Raw genomic sequence first — 18,992 nt, 5'->3', positions numbered from 1 at the left:
GACTTGATACCTAGTAGATGCTCAATAAATGTTTGAAAATAATTTGTTTGCTTAGTTTAACTATCTTTATTTCACTTTGTTTGTCTACAGCACTTGACATTGACCACTATGCCTTTTGTTTTAGCAAGAGTCTTTCTCCTGTGGCCTCTTGAACACTCATCTTTGTTTATCCCATTTCTATCTGCCTAAAAACACCTCTGTGATTTCTTAACATCCATCTAATGATCCTCTTTATTTTCTCTCTTTTCCCCTTACTCTCCTCCTTTTCTCCCCTTTGGCCCACTTTCCTTCCCTTCCTCTTTACCTTCCTCTCACAGTAAGTTTTATTCACTGAGCACTTCAACTTTATCTTGTAGGATGTTTGACTCCTTGTCTTTACATCTGCAAATTGAGTTCTGTGCTTCCTTCTCATTGCAAGACATTCTCACACGCAGAGTCCTCAAGATCAGCAAGACTAAAATGACTCGTTAAAACATCTGTAGCAGTTTTTTAGCTGGGCGCTATTGAATAATAGAATCTCTGTCCATTCACATGCTCAATTTATGTATCTAAGATTCATCTTTGGATGGGGAATTTAAGACAAGCATACCAGTCGAGTTGATTCTGTCTCACAGATGTCACTCAAACTCATTTACTCAATTTCTATGGCCTCTACCTTAGTTCAGGCTTCCACTTGCTTTTGCCCAGATTATGGTAGCAGCTGCTACCTAATCTCTCTGCCTCTAGAATCCTGTTCCATCCCACCTTCTCAGATGAAAACTAGAATTGTCTCTGCTAAGGAATGTTTGATCAATATTTTATGTTCTTTTTAATTAAAGTTATCTGATATCTACTCTGGTGCTATTACCACACTCAACTATTGAAAATTCCTTAGAATGGTGACATAACCTCATGTCACTGTATCTTAGCTCTATCTGCAATATCCTTCCAATATACATGTAAAATATATGTAAACAGTGCCTAGCCCACAGTATTCATTCAGACAGTGTTTAGGATGATGATGGTAATAATAATCATATATTTCCCGCAACTATCTCTGACTTCCTAAAGAAGTAATTGCCATTCCTCTACATTTCTATAGTGTTTTTAAATAACTGTGTTATAGTTGTGAAAGGAAAATAAAAACTGGGGACCACAATTCATTCTGCAAAAAGGAAAAAAAATAAGCTGAAAGCTGAAACATGCAAGAAGCTGCCTTTTATTTTATTCCTAAGCAGATAGCTACAGATGAAAGGTTAAACATCTTCACAGGTAGCTACTCTATGTTCACCTTATCTTATGTAAAGTGCTGATTAAGGAGTGAAAGAAAACATAACTCTACCTTCCCTTTTTCTCTTGCAACATGTGGATTCAGTAATGTGACCACACCCTCCCTTTTTCCCTTTAAATATTAAAGACTTCAAAGTCATCTTTGGAGAAGGGCACAGACCACAGGCTTTTTCTGTGATTCCATTTTTGTTTTTGTTTTTTCTCCCAGGCATTGTCTTTAACCTTGGCAAAATAAACATCTAAATTGATTAAGACCCGATGCAGACACTTTTTGGTTTACATAGCAGTTACTGCATTATTTTACATTCAATTGTTTTATTTCTTACTTAAATTGTAATATTTCTAGAGAGTTGTTAAATTGTTGGGGATTTTCTGTCTTTTCTGAGCTTGAAGAAATACTTATTAATAAATACTTAAATAATTAATAAATGAATTGGTTAACTAACTCAATTTTATAAACAAACAAACAAACAAGAAAGCAGCTTTAAATTTGTAGTTTCTTCCCAAGGTTGAACAAAAATAGTTGAGTGAAGAACTAAACTGAAGCTCTAAATCTAAGGCTAATATTCAATGTTTAAGCTATTAATAAGTGTATTATGGTAATCTCCTCAGAAAACAATACAATGTATGATTCCTAGTAGCCATTTAAAAATTATGAAGGTGGATTATTTTCAGGTTTATACCTTTCATCACATTTCAGTTTTATACCTTATATACCTTTCATAATTTATTTGTGCAACCTAAACCAGGTTAGTGAGGACCATAGCAAACATTTGTGTTATACACACAATGTGCCAGGTAGTTCTAAGTGTTTCACCTACATGAATTCATTTACCCCCACATTTCCTGAAATTGTTATTATCTTCTGGCTTCTACAGTTGCCTTGGAGAAGACTGTTCTCAGTTTACATTGTCTTTCTATCGTAGATAATCTGGCATATCTGTCTTGTTTTCTAGATCTTCTCTTTGTCTTTGGTGTTCTGCATTTCACCATAATGTGATTAGATACAGGTTTATTTGTATTATGTTAGGGATGTTATAATAGCTAAAAGGAAGAATTTACATGTTTCATTAAATCTCTATGTTTTGATCATCACGTCTTTGGGTGTTAGCCTCCCTGAATTATTTTTTTTCTCTGAAATTTCTTTTGGATATAAATTGAACCTTCTTTTTTTTTCTCATTCCTCTTAATATATTTCCTAACATTTTATTCTTTATGCTGAATTCTAATTATATAACATCAGTGTTTTGATTCACCATTTCTCTCATCAAATGTGTATATGTTGATGTTCAGTCTGTTCACTAGGTTTTTAGTTTCAGTTTTTATATTTTTAATTTTTAGAGGTTCCATTGTGTCCTTTAAAATTGACTTTTATCATTGTGTTTTTCTCACGTTTTCAACACATTCTTTCAGATTATTAATATAAAACATACTTATTTTATTTTCTAGCTCAACAGTTCATAAACAGTGGTGGCTCTTCTCCTCAGAGGCTGTTTAGAACTGTGCAGGGGCACTTTTGATTGTCCCAGGATCTGGGGGTGAGGGTGGGGTGGGTTGTTATTGGCCTTTAGTGCCAGAGTAGAGCAGGAACACTAAACACTCTGCAACACACATGTTAATCCTGCACAACAAAATAAATTCTCCTGCTCCAAATGGAAAGAGTGTTATTAAGAAAAACAGATTTAGTCAGAAATTATAGTTCTTTTATCTGTAGGTCCTCTTGGGTCTCTTAACCCTTGGACATGGTGAGTCTTTTCTTTATTTTGACATTTTAATTGTGAGCTCATCTTCAAAAATTGACGCTGTCTCTCCAGACTGATTTCATCTTTATTTATGTTAGGTGTCCCAGGAGTATTAATAGATTAGGACCATATTTTATATTAATTTGTAAGCCCATGTCACACATGGATCACATGGATTTGAATACAACCCTGTGTGATGGTGGGAAGGTCTGTGGCTATGAGATCTTAAGGGAGAGGTTTTTGTTACCCGCTCAGAACAGAAACAAGGATATTTCCTATTTCTCCACATCCTCTCCAGCACCTGTTGTTTCCTGACTTTTTAATGATTGCCATTCTAACTGGTGTGAGATGGTATCTCATTGTGGTTTTGATTTGCAGTACACCAACATGGCACAAGTATGCATATGTAACAAACACGTTATGCACATGTACCCTAGAAATTAAAGTATAATAATAATAATAATAATAAATAATAATAATAAAAAGAAACAAGGATATTTCAATGTCCTTTCTCTTGGGTAGGAAAAATTTTGACTGGCCCATCTTTTTACTGATGGTAGCCTTTTGAGGGTCCTGATTTTATGTCTGCAGATATCAATTACAACTTACCACCCTGAATGGAACAGAGACCCTATCTGTGCTATTCATATGGGCATGAAGCCCACCCTCCTCAATTATCAAGACTGGCAATCCCTCTCTGCCCCCAAGGGCAGCCACAGTAAACCGTTGTTATAACCCTGAGTTTCAGATGTTCCCTATGTTTTTTACTCCAAATTCAGCAAAGTATTAAGAAAGGAAGATGGTGATATTTTATCCAGCACTTTAAGTTTTTGTTTTCAGTTTTTCCAAAAGGTAACGTCAGGTTAACTAGTTTTCCATATTGCCCTGTTCTCCACATTCTGAAACATGATCTTTTTCTGTTCTTACATTAGAGCAAAACACACACACACACACACACACACACACGCACACACAGAAACGCCGCATATAGTAGTTACGGCATATGCTAGCCATTTCAACATTAAATATTTAAACTTTAATAAAGCTTTGAAGTTCAGATGACATAGCCTAAAGTTGGCTTCATTTACAACAACACTTAATATTTATGGCCATTTTTAATCTAATGGTTAAAACTGTGTTACAGTAGATTTCTCAGAGCTTGATAGTAGTACAGCTAATTGAAGTTACAGAGCTAATGCACTGACCCATTCACAAGATGATTATCCAAGATTTATGGCTGTCCATAGAGCAGCAAAAACATGCTGATTTACTTAAGAAATTTCTAACACATGGAAATGCGAAATGGTTCAATAGGAAACCATTACTGCTGTCTTCATTTCTTGTCTCTTTGCAAGGTAATACACAAAACTGATCAATGCACATTTCCTCATCTACTTTTAAAAAATAACAGCTTTTCAAATTCTTGTTAACAATGCACTCTCCTTTGCCTTTTCAATTTCTGAATATGCCAAAGAACCATAGAATTTCAGAGGCAAACTGTTATTTATTTTCCAAGTTTGATTTTTTAATTGTCCTACACAGAACAGTCACATTCAAGAGAGAGGAAAATAAGCAGAAATTGTGGTTTAATTCACTGAGTCTAACATAAGCAGAAGTTACAAGGAGAGAACATCAAGCTGCAAATTAGGACACAGTTTTGGTAATGAATTGTAAACCCGCAGTTGAAATGTAAAGCCATTCCTTGATTGTCAACTAAGTTCCACTTTCTCATAAAGCTCTGATAAATATAAGTGCCACAGCATGTGTGAAATTCTGTGGATCATTACAGAAAAAGTGACTAAATGATGACACTTTTAGTTGTTGCTGACTATTAAACATATTAACAATGCAAAGTGTACAACAGGCTCTTCCATAGCCATGGTTTTGCTTTCCAAGGTTTCGGTTACCTGTAGTCAACCAGGATCAGAAAATAGGTGACTATAGTACAATAAGAATAAAACAGGTGAAAATTGATGACTACAGTACAATAAGAATAAAATAGGTGAAAAACAGTGAATAAAGTACAATAAGATGTTTTGAGAGAGCCCACATTCACATAGCCTTCTTTATAATATATTGGTCTAATTGTTATATTTTATTCTTAGTTGCTGTTGCTGATCTCTTACTATGCCTAATTTACAAATTAAATTTTATCACAGGTATGCATGTATAGGAAAACACATAGTATATATGGGGTTCGAGACTATCTGAGGATTCAGGCATCCACTGAGGGGCTTGACACATAACTTCCACTAATAAGGGGGAACTACTGTATATAAGTCGTGTAAGTATATCTTTATTTATTTATTTATTTATTTATTTATTTAAGACAGAGTCTTGCTGTGTCCCCCAGGCTAGAATACAGTGGCAAGATCTCGGCTCACTGTAACCCCCACCTCTCACGTTCAAGGGATTCTTGTGCCTCAGCTTCCCAAGTAGCCGGAATTACAGGTGTGTGCTTCCATGCTTGGCTAATTTTTTTTTTTTTTTGTCTTTTTTAGTAGACAGTGAGTTTCACTGTGTTCACCAACTGGTCTCAAACTCCTGACCTCAGGTGATCTGCCTGCTTCAGCCTCCCAAAGTGCTGGGGTTACCACCGTGAGCCACTGCACCCACCAGATTAAGATGATTGGTAGATAGATAGATAGATAGATAGATAGATAGATAGATAGATAAGCAGACTATATATACATATATACATATACATATTTAAATAAGTTTAAAATAAACTTATTTATTTTATAAATGTAAATAAGTTTAAATAAATGTTTATATATGTTTATATATATATGACTTAATCCGATAACATATACTTACACAAATACATATTTGCCACATAATAACCATATTAATGGAGATTAGTAATGTAAGGTGATCTCATAAGAAGAAATCGAGTTGGTGCTGCTGAAGAACCAGGGGTTTCTGGGTTCCTATCCTGGTCCAGGGGCCGAAAGTACAAGAAACACAAAAGATTCACAGAAGCTGAGAGAATGGCAGCATCTCCCCCGGCATGGCACAGGCAGTTCTATGACCTGTTGAATACAAAGGTGACTCCGAGGACCCAACTTAACTCCCTGAATGTCTAATCAGCATTGGCCAATGCAAGCAAAAATCTAGTGATGGAAATGCAGTTCTTTTATTTCTTTAAAGTAAAGACCAAAATTGTGTTGCTAAATAAAGCCAAGGAAACCTGTTTTCCAATGCTATATATGTTAAGAATTCTCTGGTTGCTGCCTTTGTAATGAAGTTGGCTTTCATATCAATTACCAATGCTTGGGCTATCAGGCTCAAATATAATTAAAGTTAAAATCAAACTTTGATCCTCCAGCATTTAGTGCAGTTTCCAAGACCTGAATTTCAGGCATTAGTGTGAAACTGAAGTGTAGTGTTAATTACTTGTATATTTCATGGTTAAAAGGGATCAGTGTTGAGTTCCACTTTAATCACTGAGGGCCTATTTGACACTCAGATAAAAGAGAGTTGAGAATTTCCCATGGTGAATTTAAAACTGATTTTATAACCCCACCTGTTTGAATACTTAGTCCACAAGTACTTTCTACTTGGTTGGGTTTTGTGGTCTACTCTCAGTGTCAATTTTCATAAAGAATTGCATGTTGTAATGTTTCAGTTGCTCCAGTTTTTATTGACATCCGCTGAAATAAAAATGATTCCTTTGTTGCAATATCACAAAACTCAAGAATTATAACTATAATTTTTGTAAAATTTGTGTTTTGAATAATAGTGAGTTCTATGTGGAAGAATTATATAAAACATGCATGCAATTCTGTAAAGCAGTCCTTAGGGTAGAATTTCAGATCTGTTTGACTGGGATATGGAAAGAAAATGCACTGACCCATCACCAAGCAAAGGACATAGCAAATGTGTGTGTGTGCGCACACTCCTGTTGTATGTACGTATATGTCATCGTGTGAAAATAAGCTGTTTATTTTTGAAATAATAATCCAAGGCAATATGGGGCCATTTCAATTAGATGCACTTATGGCTCTAAATTAGATTGATTAGGGGCATTACTGCAAAGGAGGAGGAATGCTTTTGCATCGGTGAGTGTATCTAACCAAAGAACTGTCAGAGAAGGTAGTGACCATCTCGAGTGAATAATTAATTAGATTTAATTCAGAAACATGCACTTTAAAAAGAAAGTAGCAACTCTGCATTATTAATATTATAAATATACTCTACAAGCTATATGATCCATTTTATTTTAATCTTATTTTTATGTGTTTGGTAAAGAAATAAGTCAACTTCTAACTGATTAATAATAAGGCTCCAGAATCTTTCACCATTATCAATTTGCCATGCAGCTTACTCTTTTCTGCCTAATCACAGGGACCTTCTATTAACGGAAAGCTGCAAATCCTGAGTGCCAACCTGAATTTATTACGCTACAATTTTAAACATTGCTTCATGGTCATAAAATTGACATTTAAGTATTACTCTTAGGCATCTTCAGTTGCTTATATTTATTATTATCATTAGACTTTCCAGTTATTTAGACCTTAATAATTTTGCAAAAAAGAATTTTAAAAACTACATAAATATATATATTCTCTCTTCCATATTTGAGGGACTGACAACATTTGGATAAATTCTTAATATGATTCACAATTCCCTGGACCCTACTGGTCCAATCCTCGTAGTACCACTCTTCTTCGTATATAATAAGTGTTCAGTAAATATCAGTGAATGACTGATTGACTGCAAGGTATATTAAAAAGAGAATAGTGTCAAATAGACCTAGTCTTACATATTTTAGCTATATGACTTCAGGCCAATTATTTAACCTCTCTGGGCTTCCAATCCACCCTCTATTAATAATACTTACCTGACAGCACTGCTGTGAAAATAAAATAAGACAACATAAATAAAGCAAATAGAGCATTGCTCAGATATAGTAAGGGTTCAATAAATATTAATTTCTTTCATCAGATAGTTTTGCAGTGTTGCACATGCTGATAAGTGAGCAGCTGCATCTCAGTCAGAATGGTATTTCTAGAACAGTTTAGCCTCACCTCATTAATAAATATGTGTGTTATAAAAATAACTATTGTGTGTAACATCACAATAAAAATAGTAGGTTGGTATGTAATGAAAAAATGCATTGAACCATCACTAATATGACTTGCTTGATACAAAATTGAAATGAAAAAAAAGAATGTCATAGACTTGGATTGTTAGTAATTTTTGCATAAATATTTTGTCTAAAATAGGGTGACAGCAATTGGTTACAAACAACAGAACTGATATAAGCTGGCTAAAACAAACAAAAAAGACTATGATTACAACACTCTTTTAGGAAACATGTGAGCCACTAGAGGCCCTGGATCTTTTAGGAAACAAGCCATTCAAGCCTCCTCTTAGTCTCCTTCAGCCTCCTCTCCCCTCTATATTCCTTCTCATACTTCACATCCTAGCTTTTCCCCTTTGACTAACTCATTCCTTAGGCATGCCTGCTCCAGTCCCAACTGTCTATAACTTCCATTTTCATATATCCAACAGTGGTTGACTAGAAAGGCTGTCAATTACAGATTTTGCAGGGAGCAATTTTCCTGGTTCACTAGACACAAACAGGGCTCCCTCTGCAGCATCTGATCATTCAGGCTCCTAAAAGGATGGCTCTCAGAAAGTTGAAAAGCATAGATTCAAATCAAAGCCGAGGCGGAACATGGCAGACACGTTTAAAAGTTATACCTTGAGTCAGTCTAAAGACAATGATTGTATTGAAACCATAGAGTCTGTATTCTAGATACTATTCTAGAGTATCTAGTGTCTAGTGGTCATTGAATTTTCTCAGTTATGCTGTGAGGAAACTCGTGTTTGAAACCTTTGTTTCAGATGATGGAATGGAAGCAATGAAAGATTAAGCAATGTCCCAAGACCACACAGTTGGGAAGTGGCAGGGCTGGACTCTAACACTAGTCGTCTAGTTGCAGATCCATGCTTTGAACACCATGCTATTCTGCACCTCCATGAAATGGCTTTTACCTCTCAAACAATTTTGATTTTAGTGCTCTGGTCACTACCATAAAACACAAATTTTCTAGGATTTTCTGGCTTAGAAGGAATGCAAGGACAGAACTGTGTTTTCCTGACAGCCCAGATCCCTGTGAGTAACAACTACTAACTCAAAGACAGCTAGTTGGAGTCAAAGAATAATTGCCTGTTCCATGGGTTATCAACAGAAATGAAGTCCAATCTGTGCATTGCCAATGGTTAGGTGTGAAAATGTAAAAGGAATGAATCCTTTTACTCATTCATTCACCAATAAATTTACCTTTAAGAAGGTCATTTTCTCTATGAATCATACATGGAAGAAGCTAGTTTTTTTCCCTGCAAAGCTGTAATACAGCCCACAGATTTCCACTCTTCAGAAAGGTGAAAGGAACGTTACCTATCAATCTCATCAAAATTATGAGTCAATTACCTAATATTAGCATGAGAATGCAGAGGTATCATGCTGTTGGACATAATTTGTCTAGCCAAGGTTTATCTAGTAATGAAGACAAAGTCCTGGTGTGAAGCATGTAGTTCTCTTGCCTACTTTATTCAAAATGTATTTATCCCTGATACGACTTAAAATAGTACTTTTAAATAAGAAAAGACCTTCAGAATATAGCAAACATCAAATCAATTTTAGCATAAAGTTAAAATATAATTTTCAGTGTTTCAGATAATTAAATTGATAGGATATTATTAGAGTAAGTCTACTGTGTAAAACAAAGGGGATGTTTATATCTGCTAATGGATTCTCCATAAGTCATGTGTAACACAATTCAAAATGTATTTGAGCAATCTTTGAGAGGTATATAACAAAACTCCCATCTAACAGATGTGCCTGTGACAGTAAAAGAAAAATAAATGTCCAAATATTCATGGGCATGTTTGCCCGTCTTCCAAACCCACTGTGCAATTGCTGTATGCTAGAAAATCAAGCACCTGCAAAGTGGAATAATTGATTGACTGTGACTAAGGGCTGTGCCAAAGTTTCTGAAGCCTTCTTGAGGCTCCATAACAAAACACATATAACAATGGTTGGTCACAAAGCTAACGCTGACAATTAAATTTCATGAACTAACTGAGATTTGCAACCTTCTGGTTTCAATTTTACAGTTCAGTTCTGCCAGATGGAGTAGGGAGAAAATAACATACATAATTAAAATCAATAAAGTTACACCAACCCCAAACACCAAAAAATAAAATAAAAGGAAGAAAGCAAGAAAAAAGTATACCAATCATATGTTTTCCCACATCTGTAAGCAAAGTTAAAAATCAGAGTTAAAAATCTACAAGTCAGGACTTGGAAGCCTTTAAGAATAAATCTAAATTGTGATGCAAAAAGCTTCAAATAAAACACTCAGAACAGAATAATACATAAGAATATATGTATAAATCTCTACTGAGGAAAGAGTCATATATAATATGGATGAAGAAAAAAATGCAGTAGTAATGTGGCTGTTTAAAATAATTAATAATAAGTAAGAATGTGCTACGAGAGCAAGAATAGACATACTGGCCAGTAGAAAGAAGAGAAAATGAGTAGCACAGTCGTGGTATATAGTGAGCCTTTAATAATTTTTAGTTATTTGTTGGATTTATTGATGCCATAAAAGACCCTACTTGGCATGAGCATTTAATCCTTGATAAGGCATCACAAATGAGTAGGTAACAGACAACTAGATAGCTACTGGGGACTAGGGAAAATCAAGTTATCACAATATTTTCTGACATATGTAAGATAATAAATTAAGCTGAGGGTGAGAGAAATAAACATATAAATGAATACATCTTACCACTACATGGAATATGACATTATTATTTTTTTCACTTTTAAAGTTAAAAAGGGGAATATACATCTTATTCAGCTTGCTGATTGCACATGCAGTGTTTTTGTCTCCCCCTGACACTCCACTGAAATTACAAAATAATTGTATATTTAAAACTCTAACAATCAGGCAAGTATCCATGCTTGATGGCAATTTTAAGGAATTTAGGGAAAATATGGAAGTAAAAAAACAGGTGACATATCAACAACAGAGCTAAGGGAATCACAAACTGACATCCAAAACAAATGATTATGAAAACAGAGACCCAGGAACAATCCCAAGATAAGAGGGCATATGCTACTTTTGTTTGTAAACATTGCAGAAACCAAACATTGAGAAAGATGACACTAGGAGAGAAATTTACAAGCTAAAAAAAGAACAAATGGAATGAAACTAACAAAACAAAACTGAGATGTGAAGCAAACGAAAACGTGTAACATTAGATAATACCTTCAGTAAGAGTCAAGAAATCACACACACACATTATGTATATATACTGTATACATAACCAACCTATATATACATATCAATATATACTTATAAAACTATTAGCATTTTAAAAATTAAAAACATTTAAAGAAATAATTTGAAAAGTCTTAATTCCTATTTAGAAAACCCAAAACATTTAAGTCTAGTGAAATAAAAATTCTGCCAAACTATTCTTTTAGAACACATTCCCAAAAATATAGATATAGAAATGTCTGTAAGACTTCCAGAAGGAAAGAATAGTAAGGGACAGAACATTCATGGAAATAACAGAGACCTAAATTTCTGGGCAGGGGAAAGTATGTCTTCAGACATGCAATACCCATTTATTAAGGAAGATAAACAAACAAACAAACAAACAAAAAAGTAAAGAAAATTTAGACCTAGACACAATGACACGCTTTCTCTCTCTCAAACAAACACACATGCATGTAGGTTAAATTTCACAATTCAAAGGAAGAGAAAAATCATTACAACCTCAAGATAGTAGAATAACAAGGGGTTACTTACAAAGCTGTAGGATTCAGATTGGTTTGATGCTTCAGCAATTTCAAAGGTAAATGTCAATTGATAGATGTCAATAAGGTTAGGCTAGGTTGTGTAGCATGAACAAGGGTAAAATAAATTAGTAGCTTAACAGTTTGCTTCTGCTCATACTACATGTGCAAAAGAGGCCGGTGCTTGGGGATGGTGTTCCAACACTATGGAACTCGGTGGCTCAGGCTAACGGCCACTGAACCTTGGTGCATGCATGAACATTCACTGCAGAAGTTGCAAGACAATGTAGCAGGAAAAACTGATGCTTTCAGCTTCCACCTGAAAATGACATACATCACCTTTGCTCACATTTGCTGGCCAAAGCAAATCACACTGCCATATCTAGCTTTAAAGAGGGTGGGAAGGTGCAGTCTTACCATGTGTCTACAATGCAGAAAGCTGAATATATTTGATTAGTTGAGCATCTGGTGAACACATGCTTTTGTCAGTTTCACTCTAGCACCTTCTCACTAAGGAAGACAACCAAAAAGTCACATCCTGTCAAGGTATCAAGCCAAAGTCTAGAATCTCTAGGTAACACCTAGTAGATTCTTCAGTGAGAATGATAATAATTGCCATGTCTATTGGCATACCTAATGTATTTAACACACGGTAGATCTTTAAAAACAAACAAACAAAAAAACAAAACAAAACAAAAAAACTCCCAGCAGAGTGCAGTAGCTCACGCCTGTAATACCAGAACTTTGGGAGGCCAAGGCGGGCGGATCATGAGGTCAGGAGATTGAGACCATCCTGGCTAAAAGTTGAAACCACATCTCTATTAAAACTACAACGAAAAATTAGCAGAGCGTGGTGGCGGGCGCCTGTACTCCCAGCTACTCAGGAGGCTGGGGCAGGAGAATGGCGCGAACCCGGGAGGCAGAGCTTGCAGTGAGCTGAGATTCCACTGCTGCACTCCAGTCTGGGTGACGGAGTGAAACTCCGTCTCAAAAAAAGAAAGCGGGGTCGGGGGGGGATTGGGGGGTGCGCCCGAGATGGCCAAATAGGAACAGCTCCAGCCTCCAGCTCCCAGTGTGAGTGACACAGAGGACGGGTGATTTCTGCATTTTCAACTGAGTTAGTACCGGGTTCATCTCACTGGTGCATGTCAGTCAGTGCTGGTCAGTGGGTGCAGCCCAAACAGCAAGAGCTGAAGCAGGGTGAGGTATAGCCTCACCTGGGAAGAGCAAGGGGGAAGGGAATTCCTTTTCCTAGCCAAGGGAAACTGAGACACACAACACCTGGAAAATCTGGTAACTCCCACCCGAATACTGTGTTGGAAGTTCTGGCTAGGGCAATCAGGCAAGAGAAAGAAATCAAGGGTATTCAGTTAGGATAAGAGGTCAAATTGTCCCTGTTTGCAGATGACATGATTGTATATTTAGAAAACCCCATTGTCTCAGCCCAAAATCTCCTTAAGCTGATAACCAACTTCAGCAAAGTCTCAGGATACAAAATCAATGTGCAAAAATCACAAGCATTCTTATACACCAGTAACAGACAAACAGAGCCAAATCATGAATGAACTCCCATTCACAATAGCTTCAAAGAGAATAAAATACCTAGGAATCCAACTTACAAGGGATGTAAAGGACCTCCTCAAGGAGAACTACAAACCACTGCTCAGTGAAATAAAAGAGGACACAAACAAATGAAAGAACATACCATGCTCATGGACAGGAAGAATCAATATTGTGAAAATGGCCATACTGCCCAAGGTAATTTATAGATTCAATGCCATCCCCATCAAGCTACCAATGAGTTTCTTCACAGAATTGGAAAAAACTGTTTTAAAGTTCATATGGAACCAAAAAAGAGCCTGCATTGCGAAGACAATCCTAAGCCAAAAGAACAAAGCTGGAGGCATCACGCTACCTGACTTCAAACTATACTACAAGGCAGGAGGCAGAGCAAGATGGCCGAATAGGAACAGCTCCAGTCTCCAACTCCCAGCGCGAGCGACACAGAAATCACACGGTGATTTCTGCATTTTCAACTGAGCCTCTGCTTCTGATACCCAGGCAAACAGGGTCTGGAGTGGACCTCAAGCAATCTCCAACAGACCTACAGCTGAGAGTCCTGACTGTTAGAAGGAAAACTATCAAAAAGGAAGGACACCTACACCAAAACTCCATCAGTACATCACCATCATCAAAGACCAGAGGCAGATAAAACCACAAAGATGGGGAAAAAGCAGGGCAGAAAAGCTGGAAATTCAAAAAATAAGAGCGCATCTCCCCCGGCAAAGGAGCGCAGCTCATCGCCAGCAACGGATCAAAGGTGGACGGAGAATGACTTTGACGAGATGAGAGAAGAAGGCTTCAGTCCATCAAACTTCTCAGAGCTAAAGGAGGAATTACGTACCCAGTGCAAAGAAACTAAAAATCTTGAAAAAGAAGTGGAAGAATTGATGGCTAGAGTAATTAATGCAGAGAAAGTCATAAACGAAATGAAAGAGATGAAAACCATGACACGAGAAATACGTGACAAATGCACAAGCTTCAGTAACCGACTCGATCAACTGGAAAAAAGAGTATCAGCGATTGAGGATCAATTGAATGAAATGAAGCGAGAAGAGAAACCAAAAGAAAAAAGAAGAAAAAGAAATGAACAAAGCCTGCAAGAAGTATGGGATTATGTAAAAAGACCAAATCTACGTCTGATTGGGGTGCCTGAAAGTGAGGGGGAAGACGGAACCAAGTTGGAAAACACTCTTCAGGATATCATCCAGGAGAACTTCCCCAACCTAGTAGGGCAGGCCAACATTCAAATCCAGGAAATACAGAGAACGCCACAAAGATACTCCTCGAGAAGAGCAACTCCAAGACACATAATTGCCAGATTCACCAAAGTTGAAATGAAGGAAAAAATCTTAAGGGCAGCCAGAGAGAAAGGTCGGGTTACCCACAAAGGGAAGCCCATCAGACTAACAGCAGATCTCTTGGCAGAAACTCTCCAAGCCAGAAGAGAGTGGGGGCCAATATTCAACATTCTTAAAGAAAAGAATTTTAAACCCAGAATTTCATATCTAGCCAAACTAAGTTTCATAAGTGAAGGAGAAATAAAACCCTTTACAGATAAGCAAATGCTTAGAGATTTTGTCACCACCAGGCCTGCCTTACAAGAGACCCTGAAGGAAGCACTAAACATGGAAAGGAACAACCGGTACCAGCCATTGCAAAAACATGCCAAAATGTAAAGACCATAAAGGCTAGGAAGAAACTGCATCAACTAACGAGCAAAATAACCAGTTAATATCATAATGGCAGGATCAAGTTCACACATAACAATATTAACCTTAAATGTAAATGGACTAAATGCTCCAATTAAAAGACATAGAATGGCAAACTGGATAAAGAGTCAAGACCCATCAGTATGCTGTATTCAGGAGACCCATCTCACACGCAGAGACATACATAGGCTCAAAATAAAGGGATGGAGGAAGATTTACCAAGCAAATGGAGAACAAAAAAAAGCAGGGGTTGCAAACCTAGTCTCTGATAAAACAGACTTTAAACCATCAAGATCAAAAGAGACAAAGAAGGCCATTACATAATGGTAAAGGGATCAATTCAACAGGAAGAGCTAACTATCCTAAATATATATGCACCCAATACAGGAGCACCCAGATTCATAAAGCAAGTCCTTAGAGACTTACAAAGAGACTTAGACTCCCATACAATAATAATGGGAGACTTCAACACTCCACTGTCAACATTAGACAGATCAACGAGACAGAAAGTTAACAAGGATATCCAGGAATTAAACTCATCTCTGCAGCAAGCAGACCTAATAGACATCTATAGAACTCTCCACCCCAAATCAACAGAATATACATTCTTCTCAGCACCACATCGTACTTACTCCAAAACCGACCACGTAATTGGAAGTAAAGCACTCCTCAGCAAATGTACAAGAACAGAAATTATAACAAACTGTCTCTCAGACCACAGTGCAATCAAACTAGAACTCAGGACTAAGAAACTCAATCAAAACCGTTCAACTACATGGAAACTGAATAACCTGCTCCTGAATGACTACTGGGTACATAACGAAATGAAGGCAGAAATAAAGATGTTCTTTGAAACCAATGAGAACAAAGATACAACATACCAGAATCTCTGGGACACATTTAAAGCAGTGTGTAGAGGGAAATTTATAGCACTAAATGCCCACAAGAGAAAGCAGGAAAGATCTAAAATTGACACTCTAACATCGCAATTAAAAGAACTAGAGAAGCAAGAGCAAACACATTCAAAAGCTAGCAGAAGGCAAGAAATAACTAAGATCAGAGCAGAACTGAAGGAGATAGAGACACAAAAAACCCTCCAAAAAATCAATGAATCCAGGAGTTGGTTTTTTGAAAAGATCACCAAATTGACAGACTGCTAGCAAGACTAATAAAGAAGAAAAGAGAGAAGAATCAAATCGACGCAATAAAAAATGATAAAGGGGATATCACCACCGACCCCACAGAAATACAAACTACCATCAGAGAATATTATAAACACCTCTACGCAAATAAACTAGAAAATCTAGAAGAAATGGATAATTTCCTGGACACTTACACTCTTCCAAGACTAAACCAGGAAGAAGTTGAATCCCTGAATAGACCAATAGCAGGCTCTGAAATTGAGGCAATAATTAATAGCCTACCAACCAAAAAAAGTCCAGGACCAGATGGATTCACAGCTGAATTCTACCAGAGGTACAAGGAGGAGTTGGTACCATTCCTTCTGAAACTATTCCAATCAATAGAAAAAGAGGGAATCCTCCCTAACTCATTTTATGAGGCCAACATCATCCTGATACCAAAGCCTGGCAGAGACACAACAAAAAAAGAGAATTTTAGACCAATATCCCTGATGAACATCGATGCAAAAATCCTCAATAAAATACTGGCAAACCGGATTCAGCAACACATCAAAAAGCTTATCCACCATGATCAAGTGGGCTTCATCCCTGGGATGCAAGGCTGGTTCAACATTCGCAAATCAATAAACATAATCCAGCATATAAACAGAACCAAAGACAAGAACCACATGATTATCTTAATAGATGCAGAAAAGGCTTTTGACAAAATTCAACAGCCCTTCATGCTAAAAACGCTCAATAAATTTGGTATTGATGGAATGTACCTCAAAATAATAAGAGCTATTTATGACAAACCCACAGCCAATATCATACTGAATGGGCAAAAACTGGAAAAATTCCCTTTGAAAACTGGCACAAGACAGGGATGCCCTCTCTCACCACTCCTATTCAACATAGTGTTGGAAGTTCTGGCTAGGGCAATTAGGCAAGAGAAAGAAATCAAGGGTATTCAGTTAGGAAAAGAAGAAGTCAAATTGTCCCTCTTTGCAGATGACATGATTGTATATTTAGAAAACCCCATTGTCTCAGCCCAAAATCTCCTTAAGCTGATAACCAACTTCAGCAAAGTCTCAGGATACAAAATTAATGTGCAAAAATCACAAGCATTCTTATACACCAGTAACAGACAAACAGAGAGCCAAATCAGGAATGAACTTCCATTCACAATTGCTTCAAAGAGAATAAAATACCTAGGAATCCAACTTACAAGGGATGTAAAGGACCTCTTCAAGGAGAACTACAAACCACTGCTCAGTGAAATAAAAGAGGACATAAACAAATGGAAGAACATACCATGCTCATGGATAGGAAGAATCAATATCGTGCAAATGGCCATACTGCCCAAGGTAATTTATAGATTCAATGCCATTCCCATCAAGCTACCAATGAGTTTCTTCACAGAATTGGAAAAAACTGCTTTAAAGTTCATATGGAACCAAAAAAGAGCCCGCATCTCCAAGACAATCCTAAGTCAAAAGAACAAAGCTGGAGGCATCACGCTACCTGACTTCAAACTATACTACAAGGCTACAGTAACCAAAACAGCATGGTAGTGGTACCAAAACAGAGATATAGACCAATGGAACAGAACAGAGTCCTCAGAAATAATACCACACATCTACAGCCATCTGATCTTTGACAAACCTGAGAGAAACAAGAAATGGGGAAAGGATTCCCTATTTAATAAATGGTGCTGGGAAAATTGGCTAGCCATAAGTAGAAAGCTGAAACTGGATCCTTTCCTTACTCCTTATACGAAAATTAATTCAAGATGGATTAGAGACTTAAATGTTATACCTAATACCATAAAAATCCTAGAGGAAAACCTAGGTAGTACCATTCAGGACATAGGCATGGGAAAAAACTTCATGTCTAAAACACCAAAAGCAACGGCAGCAAAAGCCAAAATTGACAAATGGGATCTCATTAAACTAAAGAGCTTCTGCACAGCAAAAGAAACTACCATCAGAGTGAACAGGCAACCTACAGAATGGGAGAAAATATTTGCAATCTACTCATCTGACAAAGGGCTAATATCCAGAACCTACAAAGAACTCAAACAAATTTACAAGAAAAAAACAAACAACCTCATCAAAAAGTGGGCAAAGGAGATGAACAGACATTTCTCAAAAGAAGACATTCATACAGCCAACAGACACATGAAAAAATGCTCATCATCACTGGCCATCAGAGAAATGCAAATCAAAACCACAATGAGATACCATCTCACACCAGTTAGAATGGCGATCATTAAAAAGTCAGGAAACAACAGGTGCTGGAGAGGATGTGGAGAAATAGGAACACTTTTACACTGTTGGTGGGATTGTAAACTACTTCAACCATTATGGAAAACAGTATGGCGATTCCTCAAGGATCTAGAACTAGATGTACCATATGACCCAGCCATCCCATTACTGGGTATATACCCAAAGGATTATAAGTCATGCTGCTATAAAGACACATGCACATGTATGTTTATTGCAGCACTATTCACAATAGCAAAGACTTGGAATCAACCCAAATGTCCATCAGTGACAGATTGGATTAAGAAAATGTGGCACATATACACCATGGAATACTATGCAGCCATCAAAAAGGATGAGTTTGTGTACTTTGTAGGGACATGGATGCAGCTGGAAACCATCATTCTTAGCAAACTATCACAAGAACAGAAAACCAAACACCGCATGTTCTCACTCATAGGTGGGAACTGAACAATGAGATCACTTGGACTCGGGAAGGG

General features: G+C 36.9%; 2 long non-coding RNA genes across 7 annotated transcripts in view; one reads left to right on the top strand and one right to left on the bottom strand.

The window, feature by feature from the left end:
• LOC105477030 (uncharacterized) overlaps window positions 1–18,992 on the top strand; it is a 93,442-nt gene that overhangs the window by 19,053 nt on the left and 55,397 nt on the right. For all 5 annotated transcript variants that reach the window (XR_011616853.1, XR_984415.2, XR_011616852.1 and 2 more), the window contains exon 3: window positions 5,171–5,295. This is a non-coding gene — a long non-coding RNA (uncharacterized lncRNA). The remainder of the gene's footprint in view (window positions 1–5,170; window positions 5,296–18,992) is intronic.
• LOC105477031 (uncharacterized) overlaps window positions 1–18,992 on the bottom strand; it is a 381,703-nt gene that overhangs the window by 333,930 nt on the left and 28,781 nt on the right. The gene's annotated exons all lie outside the window — the stretch shown is intronic.

This window comes from Macaca nemestrina, chromosome 19, assembly GCF_043159975.1.
Source record: "Macaca nemestrina isolate mMacNem1 chromosome 19, mMacNem.hap1, whole genome shotgun sequence".
Taxonomy (NCBI): domain Eukaryota; kingdom Metazoa; phylum Chordata; class Mammalia; order Primates; family Cercopithecidae; genus Macaca; species Macaca nemestrina.
The sequence above is the reverse complement of the archived record's forward strand: the minus strand, read 5'-3'. Positions and strand labels throughout refer to the sequence as shown.